This window comes from Puma concolor, chromosome E1, assembly GCF_028749965.1.
Source record: "Puma concolor isolate L17-30 chromosome E1, mPumCon1.1.hap2, whole genome shotgun sequence".
Classification (NCBI taxonomy): Eukaryota; Metazoa; Chordata; class Mammalia; order Carnivora; family Felidae; genus Puma; species Puma concolor.
This window is the reverse complement of record NC_141680.1, coordinates 18,542,813-18,567,805: the sequence shown is the minus strand read 5'-3', so window position 1 is coordinate 18,567,805 and position 24,993 is coordinate 18,542,813. Positions and strand designations below refer to the sequence as shown.

At 39.7% G+C, this 24,993-nt stretch overlaps 1 protein-coding gene across 1 annotated transcript in view; it reads right to left on the bottom strand.

Annotated features, from left to right (window-relative positions):
- The window catches only part of FAM222B (family with sequence similarity 222 member B), a 76,780-nt gene that overhangs the window by 50,859 nt on the left and 928 nt on the right, over window positions 1-24,993 (bottom strand). The window lies entirely within an intron of this gene.

Below are 24,993 nucleotides of genomic sequence, written 5' to 3'. Positions count from 1 at the left end.
ACTTTAGACTGTAACTCAGAACTTGTATTACATTTGCCTTTGTCTCCCTTCCCAATTATGCACAGTAAGGCACACATAGCAAAGTCCTCAATAAATATTTAGACCAGTAAACTTTATAGCAAAAGAATAACCCAAATCACTTAAATCACCCAAGTTCTCAAAAAAGCCACCAAAGTTGAAACCATTAATAATACTCTTCATTCATCTTCAAGATACAACAATCAAGTTCTAACTCTGCCACTACTAATTACTTACTTATCCAGTATCATGGACAAATTGATCGGACGGGCTTCAAGAGGGCTGGTAGTGTTTCTTGATCTGGGAACTAGTTACATAGGTAATGTTTAATTTTTTTTTTTTTTTTTTTTGAGAGAGAGACAGACAGACCGACAGACAGACAGAGTGTGAGCAGGGGAGGGGTAGAGAGAGAGGGAGACACAGAATTCAAAGCAGGCTCCAGGCTCTGAGCTGTCAGCACAGAGCCCAATGTGGGGCTTGAACCCACGAACTGTGAGATCATGACCTGAGCCGAAGTCAGACTCCCACCCGACTGAGCCACCCAGGCACCCCGGTAATGTTTAATTTGTGAAAATTCACTGAGTTGTACACTTATATGCACTTTTCTATACTGTATATATTTTGTCTCAATGAAGTTTTAAAATATCAAATTTCAGATTATAAAATAATCACATCTATTTTTAAGCACATAGTAGTATTATATATGTCTGTAGGTCCAAGAAAATACTGGAACATATAATATATACCAATCTGTCAATTGTGATTATCACAAAGAGGAAGATTAGAAAAATAAGAGGGAACAAAGGACAGAACTTTTTTAAAATTTTTAAAAAAATGTTTTTATTTATTTTTGAGAGAGAGAGGGATAGAGCATGAGTGGGGGAAGAGCAGAGAAAGAAGGAGGCACAGAATCTGAAGCAGGCTCCAGGCTCCAAGCTGTCAGCACAGAGCCCCACAGAGCCGGACACAGGGCTCAAACTCACGAACCGCAAGATTATGACCTGAGCCAAAGTCGGATGTTTATCTGACTGAGTCACCCAGGCGCCCCCAGAGAACTTTTTTTTTTTAATTTATTTTTTGTTTTTAAAATTTTTTTAATGTTTATTTTTGAGAGAGAGAGAGAGAGAGAGAGAGAGAGAGAGAGAGAGAAAGAGAGCGCGCGCGCATGAGCAGGGGAGGGGCAGAGAAAGAGGGAGACACAGAATCCAAAGCAGACTCCAGGCTCTGAGCTGTCAGCACAGAGCCCAATGTGGGGCTCAAACCCACCAGCTGTGAGATCATGAGCTGAGCCGAAGTTGGATGCCCAACTGACTGAGCCACCCACGTGCCCACCCCCACAAAGAACTTTTTAAATATTTGTTTCACTGGATCTTTCAAAAAGTAAGCAACATGCATTAATTTTGTAATTTTAATAGATTAGCTGAGTAGTGGAACTAACATTTTCTATAGTTTTTAAACGTTTTATGTGGAGCATGTCTAACTTTTATAATCAGTAAAAGATGCTGAAACAAAAACACAATGGCTCTTAAAAACAGAAAGAAAAGATCAATAAGCTAGACTGAAAACTAGTTCAAGTAACTAATATCCATCCAGTATGATCACACTTCAGTATTTCTTAAGTACTCTGGCATATTTCCCAAATGTTGTAACAAACAAACACCAAAAAACAAAAAAACAAACACCAACAAACAAAACAAAACTGAAAAGTGTCAAAGGTGCCTTTGACAATTTATTCCAATCACGATAACTATACTGAGGGGCACGTGGGTGGTTCAGTTGGTCGAGCGCCGACTTCAACTCAGGTTATGATCTCATGGTTCATGGGTTTGAGCCCCGGGTCAGGCTCTGTGCAAACAGCTCAGAGACTGGAACTTACTTTGGATTCTGTGTCTCCTTCTCTGCCCTCCCTGGTTCACACTCTGTCTCTTTCTCTCTCAAAAAATAAATAAACATTAAAATACATATACATATATATACAACTCAGTAGAACTGAATAACAAAGACAAAACAATAAAAACAATCTATCCTGAACATAAGCTGAAACTGTTTTTTGGTTTATTTTTGAGAGAGAGAGCTTGAGCAGGGGAGGGGGAGAGGCAGAGGGAGAGGGAGGGAGAGGGAGAGAGAGGGAGAGAGAGGGAGAGAGAGAGAGGGAGAGAGAGAGAGGGAGAGAGAGAGAGGGAGAGAGAGAGAGGGAGAGAGAGAGAGGTAGAAAGAGAGAGAGAATCTTAAGTAGGCTCCACACCCAGCGGAGTCCAAAGTGGAGCTTAATCTTAGAACCCTGAGATCATGACCCGAGCTGAAATCAAGAGTCAGACTCTTAACTGATTAAGCCACCTAGGTGCCCAGAAGCTGAAACTACTAAAAGCACATTTTCCCCATAAAGACCTGCTATGAGACATTTTATAGAATTCAAACACCCATGTGACACAACAGACTCTGATTTAAAAACAAAAACAAAAACAAAAACAAAAACAAAACCCTTATTATCCACCAGTCTTAAAGAGAACAGCAGGTCTGAAAAAGAACAAGTGTGAAAGTTTAAAAAAAAAAAAAAATGAGGAGGAGGCAATGCCTTTAACTATTATGTCAATGTAGCAAAGTATTTTTTTAAGCTGGCTGTATTTTCTCTTTCGGACACTAGAGGGAAGTTTAAAATCCATTCACCGTATCTTTGGATTCATTCATTCATTCACTCATATCAAAACTGAATAAAATACAGTCCCTGTCTTTAAGGTGCTTAGTCCAGTGAGGGAAAACACAACAGTTAAAAAAAAAAGAAAAAAAAAAAAGCAAACTACAAGAAAGAGCCAAACCTCAACTTTTTTACAAGACTGTGGGTTTTGGGAAGGACAGAAGGGGAAGCATTTCTGGCAGAGGGACTAAAAAAAACCATGTCCATATAATAATTCACACTAGACAAACCAGCATATCCAAACTGGCTTGTTCCCCTATTTATCTTCCCCATCTTAATCTAAATGGAAATAACATATAACTACAAGTTACTTTAAACAATTATCTATAGAAACTAGAGGAATGAAGTGTTAACATGTGTGGAAGATTTGCTAAAATATCGAACTGACTAGGTTTCAAAACCTATTATACACATTTTTTAAAATTTTTATAAAAGGTTTATTTAAGTAAGCTCTACAACCAACATGGGGTTCAAACTCACAACCCTGAGATCAAGAATTACATGTTCTTCCAACTGAGTCAGCCATGCACCCCTATTATACACAGTTTTAAAAACATGAAAGTTGGGGCTCCTGGGTGACTTAGTTAAGTGTCTGACTCTTGATCTCAGCTCAGGTCTTCACCTCAGGGTCATGAGTTCAAGCCCCGCAAAAGGCTCCATGTGGGTGTGGAACCTACTTAAAACAAACAAACATGAAGATAACAGATAAAACTGGAGTTAAGACTGCTTACTTAATAGGAGTGTCTGGGTGGTTCAGTAGATTAGGCTTCCGACTTCAACTCAGGCCATGTTCTTGCGGGTTCGTGAGTTGGAGCCCAGCATCAGGCTCTCTGCTGTCAGCACGGAGCCTACTTTGGATCTTCTGTCTCCCTCTCTCTGCCCCTTCCCCACTCATGCTGTCTCTCAAAAATAATCATTAAAAAAAAAAAAAAAGACTGCTTACATAATAAAAATTCTCATCTGAAATCATGATAAATTATACAGCTCCCTGAAAAGTGTGTCAAGGATAAAAAATAGAGGTTTCCTAAATGTGCTCTGTCTTACACAAATTAAGTTTCCCAGAGTCAGGAAATAGAATTCTCTGACAATTAGCTTTCACTGATGCCTTTGTAAAGAGACATCTTGCTTAGCAAATCATTTCCACACCTAAATAATTCAAGCCTACACAGGAAAGACTAACACTTGAACTCAAAGTCACCATGGAATGGAATGGAAACATTTGTGTGGTGTATTTTTCCCTAATCCTAAAATAACTATTGCATCTTTTGCTATGGTTTGGGATGTCTGGATTGTTTGTGTTGGGGTTGGGGAGTTGGAGACAAGGAACAAGTTGTTAACTTCTCATACTGAGGGTAAATTTCTCATATTCAAAGGGTGGCACATGGTAGAAAAAGTAAAAGCCAGCATCTTGAAAAAGTTTCACACACATACACAAAATGAGGCGGCAAACTTGTGAATCAAGCATGATCTGGCATCTTTAAATGCAGAGCCGATTCTCTTCTAGTGCCAAAGCCAATGGCTTCTCCTGTAGATGAAATGGCACAGTTCCTGAAAAAGCCCTGGACGCTGTTTCCCCACAATCCTATAATCTGTCAGAAGACAGAAAACAAAAAGAAGGCTTTGCCAGCCAGAAAAAGCAAATTATAACCAACACAGAGCCAACACTTTACTTCAGACAGAAGGAGCTTTTCTATGCATCTTTGGAAGGAGAGAGACAAAAGAAGCTTACTATTGCTCAAATAACCAAGGCAAACATTTTAACCAAATACCATCTTGGATAAGCATTTGATGCAATAGTCTGCTTTCTCACTTCTTAGTCATAGCCTTAAAGAATAATTTCTAACATTTATGGAAAAGAGTTGATGGCCACAAAATACAAAGAATTTTTACAATTCAATATGAAAAAGACAACCAAAGGGGAAATTTTCTTTTCTTTTTCTTTTTTCTTTTTCCCAAAGGGTACATTTTCAAAGGGCATGAACTGGTAGTCACAGAAGAAATATGTAAGGTCAAATATTATATATAATTCTATATTGTTAAAAACCAGTAGAGGGGCACCTGGGTGGCTCAGTTCGTTAAGCGTCTAACTCTTGGTCTTGGCTCAGGTCACAATCTCATGATTCAGAAGTCTGAGCCCCACATTGGGCTCTGTGCTGGCAGCGTGGAGCCTGATCAGGATTCTCTCTCTCTCCCTCTCCCTCTCCCTCTCTCCCTTCTCTGCTTGTGCTCGCTCTCTCTCAAAATAAATAAATAAACATTAAAAAAAAAAAAAAAAAAGCAATAGAAAGTGACTTTTCCATACAGGCAGCTCTTTTTGCCCCTGGGTCCCATATGGGCGATTTAATAAAACCACCTTTTTTCACCAAAGAAAGAAAAAGAAAAGAAAGTGCTTCTCCATACAATCCTAAGGGTATTTTGGCTTGATAGTACTGCCAACTGCAAGCCTCAGAGAAAACCTTGGCTACTCAGAATGAAAAAAAAAAAAAAGAAACAAAAGATAATGATATTTAAAATCACACTGTACAGGGGCTCAGTCAGTTAAGTGTGTAACTCTTGATTTCAGCTCAGGTTTGGGAAATCAAGCCCCACACTGGGCTATGCGCTGACGGTGTGAAGCCTGCTTGAGATTCTCTGTCTCTCTCTCCCTCTCTCTGCCCCTCCCCGGCTCATGCCTGCTCTCTCTCTCTCTCTCTCAAAACGTTAAAAAAATTTTTTTTTCTAAATCACACTGTACACTTTAAATATCTTACAATTTTATTTGTCAATTATAGCCCAAATAAGCTGGGGGAGTTGGGGAGATAAGGGTGCCTAGCCAAGTAATACATACCTAAAAATACTTAGAATAGAAGCTTTGTGAAACATCTACTCTGGGAAGGAAACTATTAAAAAAATGGATACAGGTAAACTGCAAACTAAAGGAACTAAAATAAGAATAAAAGATGAACCTTTACCTGTGAACATAAAACAGCTGAAGCCAATCCCCAAGCCTACAATGAACAAGGGAGATCATAGAAGTAAATAAAAGAAAGTCTAAATATAACCACAGAGGTAAAGCATCTCTAACAAAGTAAGCTTACTCAACTGCCTTGCTGTAGAAGCAGGCCATTCTGGGACCCCCTTTCCAGTCACCAAATGCAAAAGAAAAGCAAATAATGCCTGGATGGGACAAAAGTCTTCCCATCAAAGAGGAAAAGAAAGCTAAGCCTTTTACTTGTCCTTGATACAAAGAGGGAAAGAACTGTGGGAGAACTCAAATTCCAGAAAAAAAGGATTCAATTCCAACCTATGTAAAGCTAAGAACTTCATGTTACTTTGTTCTAAAATTAGCAATACACAGGTCCCTACTGAAAAAACAATACACAAGATCCCAACTGAGCTGTCAGCAGGGTAAAGTTCTAAGCACGTCAGCACGTTATTGCTTAACCATTTTAGTTTTCCCTTATCAGTTTCAGACATAAAAGACCCACATCCCAAGTTTCTTCTATTGTTAATGCCAGTTTAGAGGCTGAGAAAAATTTAGTTCATCAGATTCAAATTTCAAGCATTTTCTAAGTGCATTACAGGTAATGATGCCACAGATTCTATATTTAACCTCAGGTGTGGAACAAGGAGCGCTAGCTTTGGCTGAAATGGCACCATGTCCCTCCTCCAAGCCTAACTGCAACCATCACCTAAGCTTTCGTTAAAGTGGCTATATGGTGTCATCTAAAATAAATTAAAGTGCATTTTCAGTGCTTTTTTGTGAGTGGTTCTACTAACTGGCTATGATGCTTTAAATACAGATAATAAATCACCCCTACTGGTCCTTTAAATATTCAGCATTATAACTGCCATAGGCTAGGGGCACCTGGGTAGCTCAGTCGATTGAGGGTCCGACCTCAGCTCAGGTCATGATCTCGCAGTTCATGGGTTCAAGCTCCGCATCGGCCTCTGTGCTGACAGCTCAGAACCTGGAGCCTGCTTCAGATTCTGTGTCTCCTTCTCCCTTTGCCCCTCCCCCACCTCTCAAAAATAAATAAACATTAAAAAAAACTTTTTTTTTTTTAAATAATCCCATAGGCTGGCAGTCATACCCTCATTTGAACCACAAAGCCAAGAATGGTAAAAAAATCTTGTGATACAAACCCTCTGAAGTGATATAATAAATCTTTTGGAAATATTCTCTAACTAAAATTTGTTTCATTATGGTTCCATAATTGTTACACTCCAGAATTAGGGTAGCAGTATCTTTTCCCAAATCTGGAACTATTTTTTCTTCAAATAGTATTTATAAAAATATATCACCTTTCTCAAAAGGAACTTACGGCCTCTAACAGACAGCATGTTGCTAATTTTCACAACATCCCAATAAAGAACTATTATTTAGCATCTATATCACACTTTAACTTGCAGAAGTGTTTTACAATATTTTCATTAGTAGTCATGCCTCACAACCACCCGTGAGCTAAACTGGTCCTGTTATCCTCATTTGAGAGCTGAAAAAACTGATGTATGATAAGGCCAAGGTCAAGCCAGTCTGCTTTTCCAAAACCACGAAGCTAATTCTTAAAAACAGTATCATTCACTCAACCAGTGTATCTGTATTGCTCATAGTCCTAGTTTTAGTAGGTTCTTAGAACACAGAAACCCACCTAAAATGAGGGTACAAAAACATTAAATTATTGTTATAACACTTCACCAAAAATACACAACCACATTTGAATATAAATAAGTAAGGATTTAATAACAATGACACAAGGAGTTTCCAGAAATTGGTTCCCAAAACCTCTATGTCATCATACGAAAACAAAAAAAGGATCAAATGCTTCTTCATCTTATTTTTCTTCTTAATCCACTACAATCAGACTTCTATCTCCATCACTCCAATGAGTGGTTCTAGTCAAGGTCACCAATAACCACTAGGTTGCCAAACCCCATGCGTACTTCTCTGTTCTTTTCTGAGACAATAATCAATACAGTGGTCCACTCCATCCTTGAAACATATTTTTTACTTGACTTCCATAGCATCACTGGTTTTCCTCCTACCTCACTGGCTGCTCCTTCTCCTTCATACCTCTTTTCTAGCCACAATCCATTCCTAGGTGACCTCCTGATTGAATTTCATGACTTCAAACTCTACCTACATGTTGATTTCAAGTCTACAATGCCAGCCCAGATTTCTCCCAGGAATTCCAGGCTTTTCTATCTTATAGCTCCAGTTGGCTATCTAACAAGCACCTCAAACTTGATATGACCAAAGCAAAATCCTTCCACCAGAATCTTACCCATCTCAATAAATATTATCACCTACCTAGTTTCCACAGCCAATAATGCATAAGTTAGGCATGATTCCTCTTTGCCTCACTCCCCTTGGCTGCTGCCAATCCCTGAGCAAGTCCCGATGACTTCATTTCCAAAAGAAATTCCAAATCTACTTCTCTACAGCTCTTCTACCATCACTCCAATCCAAGTCACCACCAATTCTCATCTAAATTAGTGCAAGTCTTGTTACTAGTCTCCTTGCCTCTACTCACGATCTCCCTATAATGAATCCATTTCCACACAGTAAGCAGAACATTCTAATTACAAATCAATTCACATCATATGCCCGCTTAAAAACCTCTGAAGGAGGGGCGCCTGGGTGGCACAGTCGGTTAAGCGTCCAACTTCAGCCAGGTCACGATCTCGCGGTCCGGGAGTTCGAGCCCCGCGTCAGGCTCTGGGCTGATGGCTCAGAGCCTGGAGCCTGTTTCCGATTCTGTGTCTCCCTCTCTCTCTGCCCCTCCCCCGTTCATGCTCTGTCTCTCTCTGTCTCAAAAATAAATAAACATTAAAAAAAAAAATTATTAAAAAAAAACCTCTGAAGGAAACACATTACCCTAGCTTTCAAACCTCAGTGTCATCTAGTCTCTGCCTTCTTCTGGCACCACTCTCCCTCTCACCACATTCAAGTCACATTAGCCTTATTTCTGTTCTTCCAAGATATGAAGTTCATTCCTCTTTAGTTCTACACTGGAATGTTTGATCTGGTAATCTCTGAATTCTCCTAGATCTTAACTGCCATACTCGGGGCGCCTGGGTGGCGCAGTCGGTTAAGCGTCGGGACTTCAGCCAGGTCACGATCTCGCGGTCCGTGGGTTCGAGCCCCGCGTCGGGTTCTGGGCTGATGGCTCAGAGCCTGGAGCCTGTTTCCGATTCTGTGTCTCCCTCTCTCTCTGCCCCTCCCCCGTTCATGCTCTGTCTCTCTCTGTCCCAAAAATAAAAAAATTAAAAAAATAAATAAATAAATAAACAAATAATTAACTGCCATACTCTGAAAGGTATTCCCTATTCTCCTAACCTAAAGTAGCTGCCCATTCACTCTCTAACACATCAGTCTATTTTAATTCTCTGCATCGTATTTATCATAACTGGGTTTTAAAAAGTTGTCTGTTGTCTGTTTACCCTCCCTAGAATACAAGCTCCATAAGAGGACAGACTATCCATCTTGATTAGCAGTGTATTACTAGTGCTCTACACATACTAGAAACTCAAAAAATTTGGCAGGCTTAGTTACCCTTACCCACAAAGAGCTCACAATCCAGTTGAAGAAACAAAACAACACTTAAATAATAAATGTAATGCTAGCAGGATAATAAAATATTACAGTAGCCCAGCAGCAGGAGTGATTAATTCTGCCTTGAGAACTAGGAAGACCTCACAGAAGAAATGAGCTATGAGCTAAATCCTAAAGATTAATTAGGAGATTCACCACATTATTGGTTATGTTTGCTTGTTTTGGAAGAAACGTCCATGGAAGGAAAAAAAATAGCTTGAGCAAAAATGTAATGAGGAAAGGAGGAAGGAAGATGGAACCAATCATCTATGTGTTAAGTGTGCTGTGAATGATAAAGAATCCTAAAGGGAAAGAGCATAAGTAGTCTTCCAATTTAGGAAGATTGCTCTTGTGGCAATGTGGTGGATCAACTGAAGGGGTAGTAAGACTTGAGGCATGAAGACCAGTTAGGAGGTTATTGCAACTGACCAAGTAAGAAATAAAAATGGTCAGGGCACCTGGGTGTCTCAGTCGGTTGAGCTTCCAACTCTTGGTTTCATCTCAGGCCATGATCTCACGGTTTCATGAGTCGGAGTCCCACATTGGGCTCTGCTCTGAAAGTGCAGAGCCTACTTGGGATTCTCTGTCTCCCTCTCTCTCTGCCCCTCCCCTGCTCACGCTCTGTCTCTCTCTCTCTCAAAAATAAATAAAACATCAACAGAATTTAAAAAAAGAGAGAGAGAAATAAAAATGGTCTAATCTATGACTTCGGCAATATGGTTGGAAAAGAAAGAGGTAGATTTAGGAGATCTTCAACGCTAAAATCAAATCTAGGGATCAGGCAGATACGAGTGGTAAGGGAAAAGAAAGGAGCAAGGTCAAATCCAATATTTTTGATTTAGCAACTGTATGGCTATTAATAGCATTCAACCAGTCAGGGAATCTAGAAGGTTTAGATTTTGTGGCAAAAATAATGAATTCCAAGATGCCCATAAGATGTCCAGGTGGATTCTGGAAATATAGGTCTGGATCCCAGGAGACAGAGATTTGAGTTAAATATAGAGATTTGAATTACATTACCTGTGAAAAATAAAACAAGAAGAGGGTGGCTAAGAACAGAATTGTCAGCAACATTAACACTTAAGGACTGGATAGAAGAAAGGGAGACTAAAAAGAAATAGAAAAGAAAAACCAAGCATGGACAGTTTAAAGAAGCACAGAAGCAAAAACTGAAAAATTAGGGGTGCCTGGGTGGCACCCAGGCGGTTAAGCATCCAACTCTTGATTTTGGCTCAGGTCATGATCTCACAGTTTGTGGGTTCGAGCCCCACACTGGGCTCTATGCTGACAGCTCAGAGCCTGGAGCCTGCTTCAGATTCTTGTCTCCCTCTCTCTCTGCCCCTCCCTCAGTCATTCTCTCTCTCCCTCTCCTTCAAAAATAAATAAACATTTGGGGCGCCTGGGTGGCGCAGTCAGTTAAGCGTCCGACTTCAGCCAGGTCACTATCTCGCGGTCCGTGAGTTCGAGCCCCGCGTCAGGCTCTGGGCTGATGGCTCAGAGCCTGGAGCCTGTTTCCGATTCTGTGTCTCCCTCTCTCTCTGCCCCTCCCCCGTTCATGCTCTGTCTCTCTCTGTCCCAAAAATTAAAAAAAAATTAAAAAAAAAAAAAACGTTGAAAAATAAACATTTAAAAATTTTTAATTAAAAAATTAAAAATTAAAAAAAATTAATAAAAGCAGAAGGCAAAATAAATCAAGGACTGAAAAGCATCATCTGGGTTTCACAATTAGGTCACTGAGCAGAGCAATTTCAGTGGAGTGTTGGGGACAAAATCAAATTACATGCTTGAGGAATAAATAGGCTATGAGAAAGTAAAGAGAGCAGGAGAAAGACTACTTTTAGGAATAGGAGAGAAACTGAGCAGTAACTGGGGGTAGGGTGGGGACAAAGAATTAGGGAAAAGAAATAAATACGAACATAAAAACAGTGATATAACAAGGTCGCAGAGGGATTAACAATATGGAGAAGAAAGAAAAGGCCAACATATGAATATAGTAAAGTCTGCAGGTGTGGAAAAAAATGAAGATAACTTCCACTTGATAGCCTTTGAGAGAAAGGTGGGGGAGAGAATAACATTGAAGGGCTAGAGATCAGCTGGGTTAACAATTTACAAAGAGCAGGCAAATAAATATTCCAGTGAGACATGGGAGCCTAACCAGTCACCCACACAACCCCCTACTAAGAAGAATGATCTTACTTTATCTAAAAACATTTTTTTAAGTTTATTTATTTTTGAGAGAGACAGAGTGCGAGTGGGTTAGGGGTAGAGAGAGAGGGAGACACAGAATCTGAAGCAGGCTCCAGGCTCTGAGCTGTCAGCAGAGCCCAACGCAGGGCTCAAACTCACGAACCATGAATGAGATCATGACCTGAGCCGACGCTTAACTGACTGAGCCACCCAGGCGCCCCTGATCTTACTTTATCTAAATAAAAGTTCTTACTTAGAAATTTGAGATCTGATGGAAAATCAGAGTAGTTGTGGAAAGAAAGAGCAGAGACATGATCCAGAAACACGAGCAAATAGTTCAAATTGCCTCTCACAAGAAAGCAATAGCAGAGGGAAGAGGAAGGATGCAAGCAGAGGAGGAACGCTGTTAATCAATATTGGACCTGGTCCAGCTGACCAAAAATCACAGCCAAGTTTTTCTGTGTCTTACCAAATCTAAAAATCCACACTAACCTGGAAATTGTAATACTTCTAAGAATTTGAAGGGTGTGTCCTGCCACAATATTCCGAGTGTCCAAGCTTCATTCAGTTCATTAAGTAATCCCTGGGAGAATAAATAGCTTGGCTAGACTTTGGATAATATTCATATATACCCCCATTAACTTCATAAATCTCTCCCTATACTTTTTCATGCACTGAAGTGGAAAAATACTGATAACACAGCAGTGTCCTAGGATAGAAAGACAGTAGGGAAAGAAAGCTAGTAGCATTATGCTTGAGAATAAGCAAACTTAAAGTAGAAAATAAACAGCAAAATATTTTTGAAGTCTTAAGAATTAGAGTACACATTGCAACAATGTAGATGGAACTAGAGGGTATTATGCTAAGCGAAGTAAGTCAGTCAGAGAAAGACAAATAGGGGCGCGCCTGGGTGGCTCAGTCGGTTAAGCGTCCGACTTTGGCTCAGGTCATGATCTCATGGTCCGTGAGTTCGAGCCCCACGTCAGGCTCTGTGCTGACAGCTCAGAGCCTGGAGCCTGTTTCAGATTCTGTCTCCCTCTCTCTCTGACCCTTCCCCGTTCATGCTCTATCTCTCTCTGTCTCAAAAATAAACATTAAAAAAAAAAAAAGACAAATATATGACTTCACTCATATGAGGAATTTAAGATACAAAACAGATGACCATATGGGAAGGAAAGCAAAAAGAATATAAAAACAGGGAGGGGGACAACACATAAGAGACTCTTAAATACAGAGAACAAACTGAGGGTTGCTGGAGGGGCTGTGGGTATGGGGATGGACTAAATGGATAAGGGGTTTATCCATGTTTACATCTTGGATGTTTATTTGTTAAAATAAACAAATTAAAAAAAAAAGAATTAGAGTACACAACTGCATTACAAATTAAAATAAATTCTAAAGGATCTTAAATCGTCACTCAGAGACTTTTCACCATGCATCTTTTTTTTTTTTTTAAAGTAAAGTCTACACCCAACAACCCTAAAAGTCCCATGCTCTACTGACTGAGCCGGCCAGACATTCCCACACTGTGTACCTTTTATGTTACTTAAAATATATTCAAAAAAGAAATAAAATTAAGTTAAAATTCAAATATATTTAGGAAATTACATTTTTGGAATTCTTCTTTAAAGTCTCCCTCTTCCACCCCCAGACTTTTTTTTTTTTCAAGGTAGTCTTCAGACCAAGCATGGAGTCCAATGCGGGGCTTGAACTGAGATCAAGATCTGAGCTGAGATTAAGAGTCAGACCCTCAACCCACTAAGCCACCCAGGGGCCCTCAGACTGTTCTTCTATTTTTACACAGTAAAATTTATTTTTTAGTGTTCAGTTCTAAAAGTCCTCATAAACATACAGATGTGTAACCACAATCAAGGTACAGAATAGTTCCATTACCCTCCAGAAATTTCCTCATTCTACTGCTTTGTAGTAAAACATTCCCCTACCCCTAGAGCAAGACAATCATCAATCTGCTCTCCACTGTCCCTATAGTTTTCAGTTTTCTAGACTATCATATAAATTCAATCAAATAGTGAGTAGCCTTTTCAGTTTAGCTTCTTTCACTTACCATAATGCATATGAGATTCATTTATGTTATTACATATAAAAATAGTTCCTTTCTATTGCTGAGTAGTATTCCACTTATATGAATATATCACAGTTGGTTAATCCATACCAAAGATGAAGGACATTCAGGTTGTTTCTAGTTTTGAGTACAAATAAAAAGCTGCTATAAATATGGGAGCGCCTGGGAGGTTCAGTGGGTTGAGCATCCGACTTCGGCTCAGGTCATGATCTCCACAGTTCATGGGTTCGAGCCCCATATCAGGCTCTATGCTGACAGCTCCAAGCCTGGAACCTGCTTCAGATTCTGTCTCTCTCTCCCCTCCTCCTCTACTTGTGCTCCCTCTCTCTCAAAAATAAATATTTTTTAAAAGATACATTTATAGGGGCGCCTGGGTGGCTCAGTCGGTTAAGCGGCCGAGTTTGGCTCAGGTCATGATCTCGCGGTCCATGAGTTCGAGCCCCGCGTCGGGCTCTGTGCTGATAGCTCAGAGCCTGGAGCCTGTTTCAGATTCTGTGTCTCCCTCTCTCTGACCCTCCCCTGTTCATGCTCTGTCTCTCCCTGTCTCAAAAATAAATAAAAAACGTTAAAAAAATAAAAGAAAATATGCATATTAAAAAAAAAGATACATTTACAAATAAATACATACATACATACATAAATACATAAATACATAAATAAATAAATAAATAAATAAATAAATAAAGCTGCTATAAATATTCACATACAGGTTTTTATGTCCTAGGTTGTCACTCCACTGGGTAAATACTTGGGTCACATGTTAAATGTTTGTTTTACTTAGTAAGAAACTACCACAGTGTTTCCTTAAGTTCTAGTTGTTCCACGTCCCTGCCAGGCCATAATCTAATCAGTTTTCTTTTGTTGTTTTTTTAGCCATTCTAATGGCATATCTCATTATTTTTAATTTGCATTTCTCTAATGACGGAGATGTTGAGATTTTCACACACTTACTTGCCATTAATCTATCTACTCCAGTGAAGTCACTCAAATCTTTCACTCATTTTTTTATGGTGTTGTTTGCTTCTTGACGAGTTCTGAACTCTTTATACATTCTAGATACAGGTTTATGTATGTCTGATATACAATTTGCAAATATTTTCTCCCACTCTGTGTCTTGTCTTTTTTAAGTTGACTCCATGCCCAACATGGGGCTCAAACTCACAACCCTGGGATCAAGAGTCACATCTCTACCAACTGAGCCGGGTGTCCCGTCTGTGTCTTCTCTTCATTCACTTAAGTATCTTTTGCAGAGTAAAAGTTTTCAATTTTGATGAAGCCCAATTCATCAAGAAAAATTTTTTTGGATCTTGTTTTTGGTGTTGTATCTAAAAACTCTTTACCTAATGCAAGGTAACAAAGATTTTCTCCTGTTTCTCCTGTATAAAATATTCCAAGTATTTTATAGTTTTCCATTTTATATTTAGGTCTATGATCGATTTTGAGTTAATTTTTACAAATGGTATGAAGTATAGTTTGAGGCACATTTTTTCTTTCTTTTACTTTAGATATCCAATCGTTTCAACAACTCGTTGAGAAGACTATCTTTTCTCCTTTGACTTGCCTTTGTACCTCTATCAAAAATCAAATGGCTATATTTAATACTGTGGGTCTATTTCTGGACTTTGTATTCTGTTCATTGATCTGTCAAACTATCCTTTCGCCAATACCACACGGTCTTGATTACCATAGCTCTTCAGTAAGTCTTGAAATCAGGTAGTAGGAGTCTTCCAACTTTGTTGTCCTTTTTCAAAATAATTTCGGTTATGTTGGTCCCTTTGCTTTTCTTTCTTTTTCTTTCTTGTTTTTTTTTTAACATTTATTTACTTCTGAGAAACAGAGCATGAGTGGGGGAGGGGCAGACAGAGAGGGAGACACAGAATCCAAAGCAGGTTTCAGGCTCTGAGCTGTCAATACAGAACCAGATGCAGGGCTTGAACCCACAAACTATGAGATCACGACTTGAGCCAAAGTTAGACGCTCAACCGACTGAGCCACCAAGGCACCCCCACCTTTTTTTCAATGTTTTTTCAATGTATTTTTGAGAGAGAGACAGACACTGTGAGCAGGAGAGGGGTAAAGAGAGAGGGAGACACAGAATCTGAAGAAGGCTCCAGGCTCTGAGCTGTCAGTACAAAGGGGGCTTGGACCCAGGAGCCATGAGATCATGACCTGAGCCAAAGTCAGATGCCCAACCGACTGAGATACCCCGGTACCCCTAAAATCTTTAAAATCTTTAGCTCCATCCAAATAAATATATATATAACTAAAAATTTTTTTAAAGAAATGCTTGTTAATTTTGTGGAATTTTTCTTTTAGTTATCTTTTAGAGATATATATGGAAATATTTATTAACTTATGAATCTGAGATTTCTTTAAAAATAACTTAGGTGGGTTAGTGGATGGGGAAACATAGATAACACAAGATTGGCACAAGTTCAAAATTACTGTAGCAGAGTGATAGGGGTTCATTATACTGATGTCTACTCTCGCATATATTTGAAATTTTCATAATAAAAAAGTAAAAAGAAAACCTATCTACAGAATTAATCTTCTCTTTAACATAAATCCCTAAGGTGAGGGAGAAAATGAGAAGTATGGGGAGTTAAGCCTTGAATCAAGGTGAGACCCTAGGGATGTCTGTGATTCTCAGTATTTGATTTTCTTGTCAAAGCCAGACATCCTGTTTAATGTCAATATTAAAAATGTTTAGCTAAAGTCAACCAACAACTACAGATACTCTGCATATTCCTTCCTTTCATAAAACATGTCTCTGCTTTTATTTCAAAATCATGAACTATAAAAAAAGCACCTAAATCATACCAAACTGTCCTTCCAGAAAACAACAGCATGTGTATTTTTCACTTACCATCAGGTATATTTATTTCATTGTTTTCAGTTCTTATATAACTGGTGAAAAAGCTACAGAGTAGCAGAAAACTAGACAGCTTGAATTCCTAATCCCAACTCTGAACTAACCAGGTACTGGTTCAAAATTGTCCTGTGGTCCTCAAACCAAATCTGCTGAGGTTCTAGTTCATAATAACCATTCAGGCTTCAATCAGAGGCATTCAGTGGAAATAGATTCTTTTTTCCTCCATCTTTATAATAGAACTGATGTTAGACAAGGCAGTTGCAGGGTTCTTGGCTGGCTCAGTCAGTAGAGCATGCAACTCTCGGTCTCAGGGTCAAGAGGTCAAGCTCCATGTTCGGCATGGAGACTATTTAAAAAAACAAAAACAAAAACTAAAAAAATAATTTAAAAAATTTAAAAAGGCAATTTCCTAAGTCTGGTAAACCATTGAGAATAGGGGAAAACAAAGATGTACAGCTAATATGCACACAATTCATTTTTTTCAAAAAATGTTGTAATGGGGCACCTGGGTGGCTCAGTTGGTTAAGTGCCCAGCTTCAGCTCAGGTCATGATCTCGCGGTCCATGGGTTCGAGCCCCGCATCAGGTTCTGTGCTAACAGCTCAGAGCCTGGAGCTTGCATCAGATTCTGTGTCTCCATCTGTCTCTCTGCCCCTCCCCTGCTCATGCTCTGTCTCTCTCCATCTTTCAAAAATGAATAAATGTTTAAAAAGTTTACTTATTTTGAAAGAGAGTGCACATGCACACAAGCAGGACAGGGGCAGAAGGAGAGGGAGAGAATTTCGAGCACACTCCACACTTAGCGCAGAGCCCGACACGGGGCTCGAACCCATGACCTCGCGTTCATGACTTGAGCGGAAATCAAGAGTCGATGCGTAACAGACTGAGCCACCCAGGCACCCCTGCACACTGATTCTTTATTGAAAAGTTCGCTGGGAAGCTTGGCAGGCTCAGTCAATAGAACATGCAACTCTTGATCTCGTTGTGGTCATGAGCTCGAGCCTTGTGTTGGTCAAAGAGATTACTTAAATAAAAACTTCTTTAAAAAATGGAAAAATAGGGCACCCTGGTGGCTCAGTCGATTAAGCATCCAATTTCAGCTCAGGTCATGATCTCATGGTTCCTGAGTTTGAGCCCCACATCGGGCTCTCTGCTGTCAGCACAGAGCCTGCTTCTGATCCTCTGTCCCCCTCCCTCTCTGCCCCTCCCCTGCTGGTTCACTCTCTTTCAAAATAAATAAATAACCTTAAAGTTTTTTTTCAATAAATAAATAAATAATGGGAAAATAAGGAAAAGATTTAGCACTGCATGAACTACTATCAAGAAGGTACTTGGTGCCACATTATTATAAAACCAATCCCTCCAGATGATGTGAATAAACAACAAATAAAGCAACTAGAACTCAGACTCACAGAATAATTACGCTGACTTTAACTATCACTTATACCCTAATGATTTCTAGATCTGCATCTCCATTCTAAACTTTTCTACTAAACTCAAGACTCCATATCCAGAAGCTTATTGGACATTTGCTCCTAGATTTTCCTGACACCTCAAATCTAATATACCAAAATCATTGTCCCTCAAATGTAACACCCTCTCACCCCTGTATTCCCTACCTTGGTTAATAATATCACCATCCACTTGCCCAAGCAAGCAATTTCAAATCCATCTTTGACAACTCCTTCCCCCTTACCCACTCTTCAACATAAAGTCAATAAGACCCTCCTGGTGATTCTCCTAAAAAGCTCGTTAACCTGTCTACAATTCCACCATTACCACTGTAACTGAGATCTTCAATCTCTCTCAAATGATCATCACACAAATGTCTCATAACCAACTAGCACCCCCCCCCCCCCCCGTAGCCAATTTCACACTTTAAAATCTAACTTCCAGGGGCGCCTGGGTGGCTCAGTCGGTTGAGCAACCGACTTCGGCTCAGGTCGTGATCTCGCAGTTCATGAGTTCGAGCCCCACGTCGGGCTCTGGTGCTGACAGCTCAGAGCCTGGAGCCTGCTTTAGATTCTGTGTCCCCCTTTCTCACCACCCCACCCCTGCTTGTGCTCTGTTTCTCTCTGTCTTTCAAAACTGAATAAACATTAAAAAAAAAAAAAAATCTAACTTCCATACTGCCAACAGTGTTACTTTTCTTAAACAGTGATCCAAACTTGTTCCTTACCTGACTCAAAACTCTCCCATGACTTAAACAAACAAACAAACAAAACTCTCCCATGACTCCCTGGCATTTTATCTTACAAAGTAAAATTCAGACCCCTCACCAAGGCCATCTACAACTGGGCTCCAACTCATCTTTCACCTCACTTCCTTCCATTTCTTCCTCATGCCCCATGATCTGGCCACATTAAACCACTGGCCCACAGGTCCATACTCATATACTCTCTACCCTTGTGCAAGCTGTTCTCTGTATTTGAAACACTACCCTCTCCAATCTTTTTTTGTTGAGATAACCAAATTATATTCATCCTTTAAGACCCAACTGACTCTTTCTCTAGCAAGCTTTGTCCAACCTTCCCCTCACCCCACCACACAGAACCTGTGCTCCCATAGCACTTAGTACAGATCTCTATGATTGCACTTACTGTACTAATTCATAATTATTTGTGTTAGTCTCCAATTAAAATGTGCATTCTTGGGGTGCCTGGATAGCTCAGTCGGTTAAGCATCCACTTCAGCTCATGTCATCATCTTGCTATTCAGGGTTCGAGGCTGTCGGGCTCTGTGCTGACGGCTCAGTCTGGACCCTGTGTTGGATTCTATGTCTCCTTCTCTCTCTGTCCCTTCCCCATGTGCACACACGTGTACGCACTCTCTCCCCCTCTCTCTCTCAAAAATAATATTAAAAAAACAAAATGTGTACTCTTGGGGCACCTGGATGGTTTAGTTGGTAAAGCATGCAACTCTTGATCTCAAGGTTGTGAGTTTGAGCCCCAGGTTGGGTACAGAGATTACTAAAAAAATAAACTTTAAATATATACATAAACAAATTAAATGAAATCTTTTTTTTAAATGTGCATTCTTTAGGGGTGCCTGTCTCGCATGCAACTCGATCTTGGCATCATGAGTTCAAATCCCATGATGAGTGATGAGCATAGAGGCTACTTAAAAAAATAAATAAAAATAAAATAAAATAAAAGAATGCACCTGGGTGGCTCAGTCAGTTAAGCATCTGACTCGGTTTCAGCTCAGGTCATGATCTCACGGTTAGTGAGTTCGAGCCCTGCATCTGGCTCTGTGCTGACAGCCTGGAGCCTGCTTGGGATTCTTTCCCTCCCTCTCTCTCTCAAAATACATAAATAAACTTAAAAAAAAAAAAAAAAAGTTCAGGGGCACATGGGTGGCTCAGTCAGTTGAGCATCCAACTCTTGATTCTGGCTCAGGTCATGATCCCAGGATCATGGGATCCAGCCCTGTGTCCAGCTCCGTGCTAAGCATGCAGCCTGCTTAAGATTCTCTCTTTCCTGGGGCACCTGGGTGGCCCAGTCAGTTAAGCTGTCTGACTCTTGACCTCGGCTGAGGTCATGATCTCATGGTTCCTGAGTCTGAGCCCCACATCGGGCTCCATACTGACAGTATGGAGCCTGCTTGGGATTCCCTCCCTCCCTCTCTCTGCCCCTCCCCCGATCTTTCACTCTTTCAAAATAAACTTAAAAATTCTTAACAAAAAAAAAATTCTCTCTCAGGCCCTCCCCCTCTCCCCAACTTGCATGGAAACACACTCTCTCTAAATTAAAAAAGCTAAAAAAAATAAAAGTGCACTCCTTACAAAGATTATGTCATTCATATTTTAATTTCAGTGCCTAGCACAATTCCTAACACACAATAGGCACTTAAATGTCTGCTGACTGATTGCTGAAAGGACCAACTCATTTTCTAATGAGACCAGAGACCAAAAAGCTTAAGAGAGTCAAACCTAGCTTTGGTTTACTGATGAAAAGAAAAAACACTAGACAAATTTGTGCTTATGCTATTTCTAGTTTTTCATACTTTCTCCCACTAGCTTCAGGGCTGGTTGCCAGAAAATTAGTAACTGAGTCTTGGGGCACCTGGGTGGCTCAGCTGGTTAAGTGTCTGACTTCGGCTCAGGTCACGATCTCACAGTTCGTGGATTCAAGTCCTATGTCGGGTTCTGTGCTGACAGCTTGGACCCTGAAGCTTGCTTCAGATTCTGTGTCTCCCTCTCTCTCTGCCCCAACCCCGCTCACGCTGTGTCTCTCAAAAATAAATAAATGCTAAAAAAATAATAATAAACTTAAAAAATTTAAAAAAAAGAAAATTAGTAACTGAGTCTTTTAAATCCCTCCTTAAATGACCTATATTTTCCCATGAAACAGTACAATCCAGTGCTATAATACTAAGCCATCATTTGATAACTGAACCTTAATTCTGGTAATTTATTATCCTCCTTGTAGTAAATGGATTTTTAGGGGTACCTGGCTGACTCAGTTGGAAGAGCATGAGACTCTTGATCTCAGGGTCATGAGTTCAAGCTCCATGTTGGGAGCAGAGATTAAATAAATGATACTTAAAAATAAATAAATAATAGGGGCGCCTGGGTGGCTCAGTTAGTTGAGCGTCCGACTTTGGCTCAGGTCATGATCTCATAGTTTGTGAGTTCGAGCCCCACATTAGGTTCCGTGCTAACAGCTCAGAGCCAGGAGCCTGCTTCGGATTCTGTGTCTCCCTCTCTCTCTGCCCCTCCCCCACTCAAGCTCTGTCTCTCTCTCTCTCTCTGTCAAAAATAAATAAACATTAAAAAAATTTTAATAAATAAATAATAAAATAAAAATAAATTCATTTTTCATAAAGAAAATTGAGCATTTTTCCACTTGAGTTGTACTTCCTTTCACTCTAAGTTACAAAGCTCTAAAAGGGACATAACCAAGACCTTGATAGGCAGTGAAAAGACAGAAATAGATACTAAACACTTCTCTGCTGAGAAAGCATTCACCTCTCACCATGAGCACAGTGACTTCACACTTATCCCCACTCTGGCCAGCTGTGAAGCTTCAACCCTTCCCCTGGCCACTTTGCTTCTCACACTACTCTCACTTTCCACTTTATTATATTAGTATCATCTCTTTGGAGTTGCTATTACATTTTAGGAGTTGAAATTCAAGAATGAGGCTCATGTCTTTTCTGAAAATGTTCCAAGCTTCCTGTCCTGCTCTGCTGCATTATACAATGTTACTCTGCCAAATACTTAGCTCATTTCCTTCTCCTGCTTGTCCTGATATGGTGGTACACATCAATAATGCCCTCCCCTTCACATTTTCAGACTTTACTGTCTGCTTGTAATGCCCTATCTTCCTCGTCCATCTATGAGGGTGTATCATGCATGTTATGCAAAGGGTCTTTACTGACAATACCTGTACCCAGCCATCCATCAACTCTCACAAGTTGTACCTCCCTCTAGTAGAGCGCTTAATGTATTTCATCAATTGTAAGACATACTTTCCCCTCCACATTTCTCTGAAAATAGGATATATCTTACAACTGATAGCATGCCAGTCTTTCTTAACATTTCTTCTTTCTTCCTTGCATGTAAAGTAATTGTGAGCCTTACAATCATTAGCAACACAGAGCTGATGAAATAAAGTATTACATTCTATAATAATTACTTTGTATACATCTGTTTCCTAGGCCAAACTGTGAACTGAGAGGGTCGGGGCTATATGACAAACATCTTTGACCAGCATAGATTTGAGCACAAAAAGAGGGTGCATCCAACAAACACTAGTTGGATAGTTATTTATTTAGCATTTGCTAAGTATTAAGTAGTATTGTAAACATTTTACATGTATTAAGCACATTTAACCCTCACAACAACCTGTGCAGGAAGTACAGTTATTATAGATGAAGAAACTGAGGTAAAGAAACATAGGGAAGCTCATTCAAAGATACACAAAGTTCCAGAAGATCTGAACTCATCTTTGCTGATTATGTTTTATATTGTTTATCATTTTTCCATTCAGCAAATATTTAACAAGCAATTACTCCAGGCCAACTATGTACTGTGCTAAACACAGGTAAGCAAAACCTGGCCTCTGGAGGCTACTCTGAATCATATATCCATTCTTGAATCCTTTACCCTCCAAACATCAGAACAACCTACAAATTCACTAAGTTACATCTGCTCTTCTCTTTTACTTTTCAACATCTTCCCATATAGCCCTTTTTTAAAGTTTTTAGCACTCTATCAAGAACCAAAGGACAAAAAAACAAAAACATAAACAACAAAAACCTTTGTACTCAATTATTAGCAGCTGTGAAAAGATCACAAAAGACTTCAGTTAAGGAATGGGTGGCAAGATCCAAAGGGTTCTAAAGGAACAAAGGTTCTGTTCATAAGCAAATATTCAAAGAAAAAAAGGTAAAAACACATAATTTTGTTTTTATTTTTTATTATTTTTTTAACACCATATGTTGTCTTTAAGTAGACTGTTTTAAAATGTTTTCCCTGAGGGCACCTGGATGGCTCAGTCGGTTGGGCGTCTGACTCCTGATTTTGGCTCAGGTCATGACCTCAGGTTCGTGGCTTCAAGTCCTGCATCTGGCTCTGTGCTGCCTGCTTGGGACTCCCTCTCCCCACCACCACCCCCCCACCCCACACACACACAAATAAATAAACTTAAAAAAAAAAAAAAGTTTTCCTCTGAAGCAGAAGATACTTTATAAAAAATTATTCATTTTATCATAATAAAAATGAGCTAGTAACCTTTAATTCCTTTTTTTTTTTCTTAGCCCTTGCTGTGTCAGAGATTCATGAGTAGTCCTTACATCCCCACTTTAGATAGACTGCTCCCACAACAGGTAATCAAGGCACTGACCACGCCGTCTCTCCCAAGGGAAGACTCTCCATTTGGTAAGTCATCTACCACATAAAAATAACCACAAATAGGAAAAAGAATAGAGAGGACAGGAAATTCTCATCACAACTGAACAAGCTTCTATCATTTTAACATGACATGAATGGCATTAGGGACTCATTTGAACCAATGGAAATTTTCAGTAGAGGGAAAAACACATTACAAAATTAAAAATAAATGTCCAATTATTAAAATAAAATAGGACAACTAAGCCAGCTCTACTTTTATACCTCTACTTCAGGTTCCATCTGGTGACCAAAGACAAAATAAATTTGTATTCTGTAAATGCCCTATGACAACAGTAACAAGCGCTTTCTTTCAAAACTATCCTCTAAAAAAAAACAATCGTTGGAGGCACCTGGGTGGCTCAGTGAGTTAAGTGTCCAACTTTGGCTCAGGTTATGATCTCACAGTCCGTGGATTCGAGCCCCACATAGGGCTCCGTACCGACAGCTCGGAGCCTGGAGCCTGCTTCAGATTTTGTGTCTCCTTCTCTCTCTGCCCCTCGCCCACTTGTGCTCTATGTCTCTCAAAAATAAATAAATGTAATAAAAAAATAAACATTAAAAATTAAAAAAAAAAAGAACAATTGGGGTTATGGGCAGTTATTGGGAGAGCCAAGGAACTAGAGCAAAAAATTAAAAATGATATATCACTGTATATTTCCAAGAAAAAGAGGTAAAGCACATTTTACCAGATGGAGAAGTTAAAGACAACTAGGGTTCATTTCCCCCATTCCTATAAAATAATTCACTGTTCTTATCTGTGAATCTTCAAGGACCTAGTACAGCCACTCCCTACCTTTGCTCAGATGAAAGACAAATCACTCACTAATTTCCAAAAGGCCTCGCTATTTCAAGCTCTTCATCTTTAGGGCCAGCAAAGCTGAAGCATCCATCTCATTCTGTCCTTTTGAAAGAAGTTTCACCTCTTTCAAAAGCTGTGGCTAGAAAGCCATTTTCTCTCTCTAGAAGCACACAGTTTAACTCTGTCCTCTGCTTTGTCTACCCTAAATAACAAGAACAACAACAAAGCCTCAGGAGTGCTCCTTCAGCCTCTCAGAAAAGAACCAGCCACCTCTTGGACAGCTGCTTCTGTCTTTCTCTCAGAGACACTCCACCCTGGAGGTTCCACAGGCAGCATAACAAAAAGTGGAGCTGGAAAGCTGCTGTATGCTTATCTGACCTCCAAAACAAAACGGAGACACAGCCCTTGGGGCAACCAGAGACTCCCTTGCAAAAGAAAACTTTTATACAATTTAAAAATAGCAAATTGTATTTGCACACCCCTCTTTGTGCAGCCCTCCCAGCTTGTCTCAAACTAGTTTTCTCGACTCCTAATAAAGCACATTAGTACCAACTGTGTTACAAGACAAGGAACCTGAGTGAGCTATGTTCACAAAGCATTTAACAGATTGGCCCTCCATTCTCTTATTTCTTCCTTTTGAGTAAGGAGCTACACACCATTTGTAAAAATGCCCAAGAGTATGGTATTTTTCCTACACAAGTCTGATGGCTAATTAGTCACATCACAAACTGGTATTTTTGCACATGATCTACTGTGCCTACGTAAAACGCACATATGTGCCTATTGAGGTTTTACAAACAATATGCTTCGCCTTGACAAAGAAATCAATCACTCTACTAATAACGATAAGGTCTAAAATCCAGCAATATTG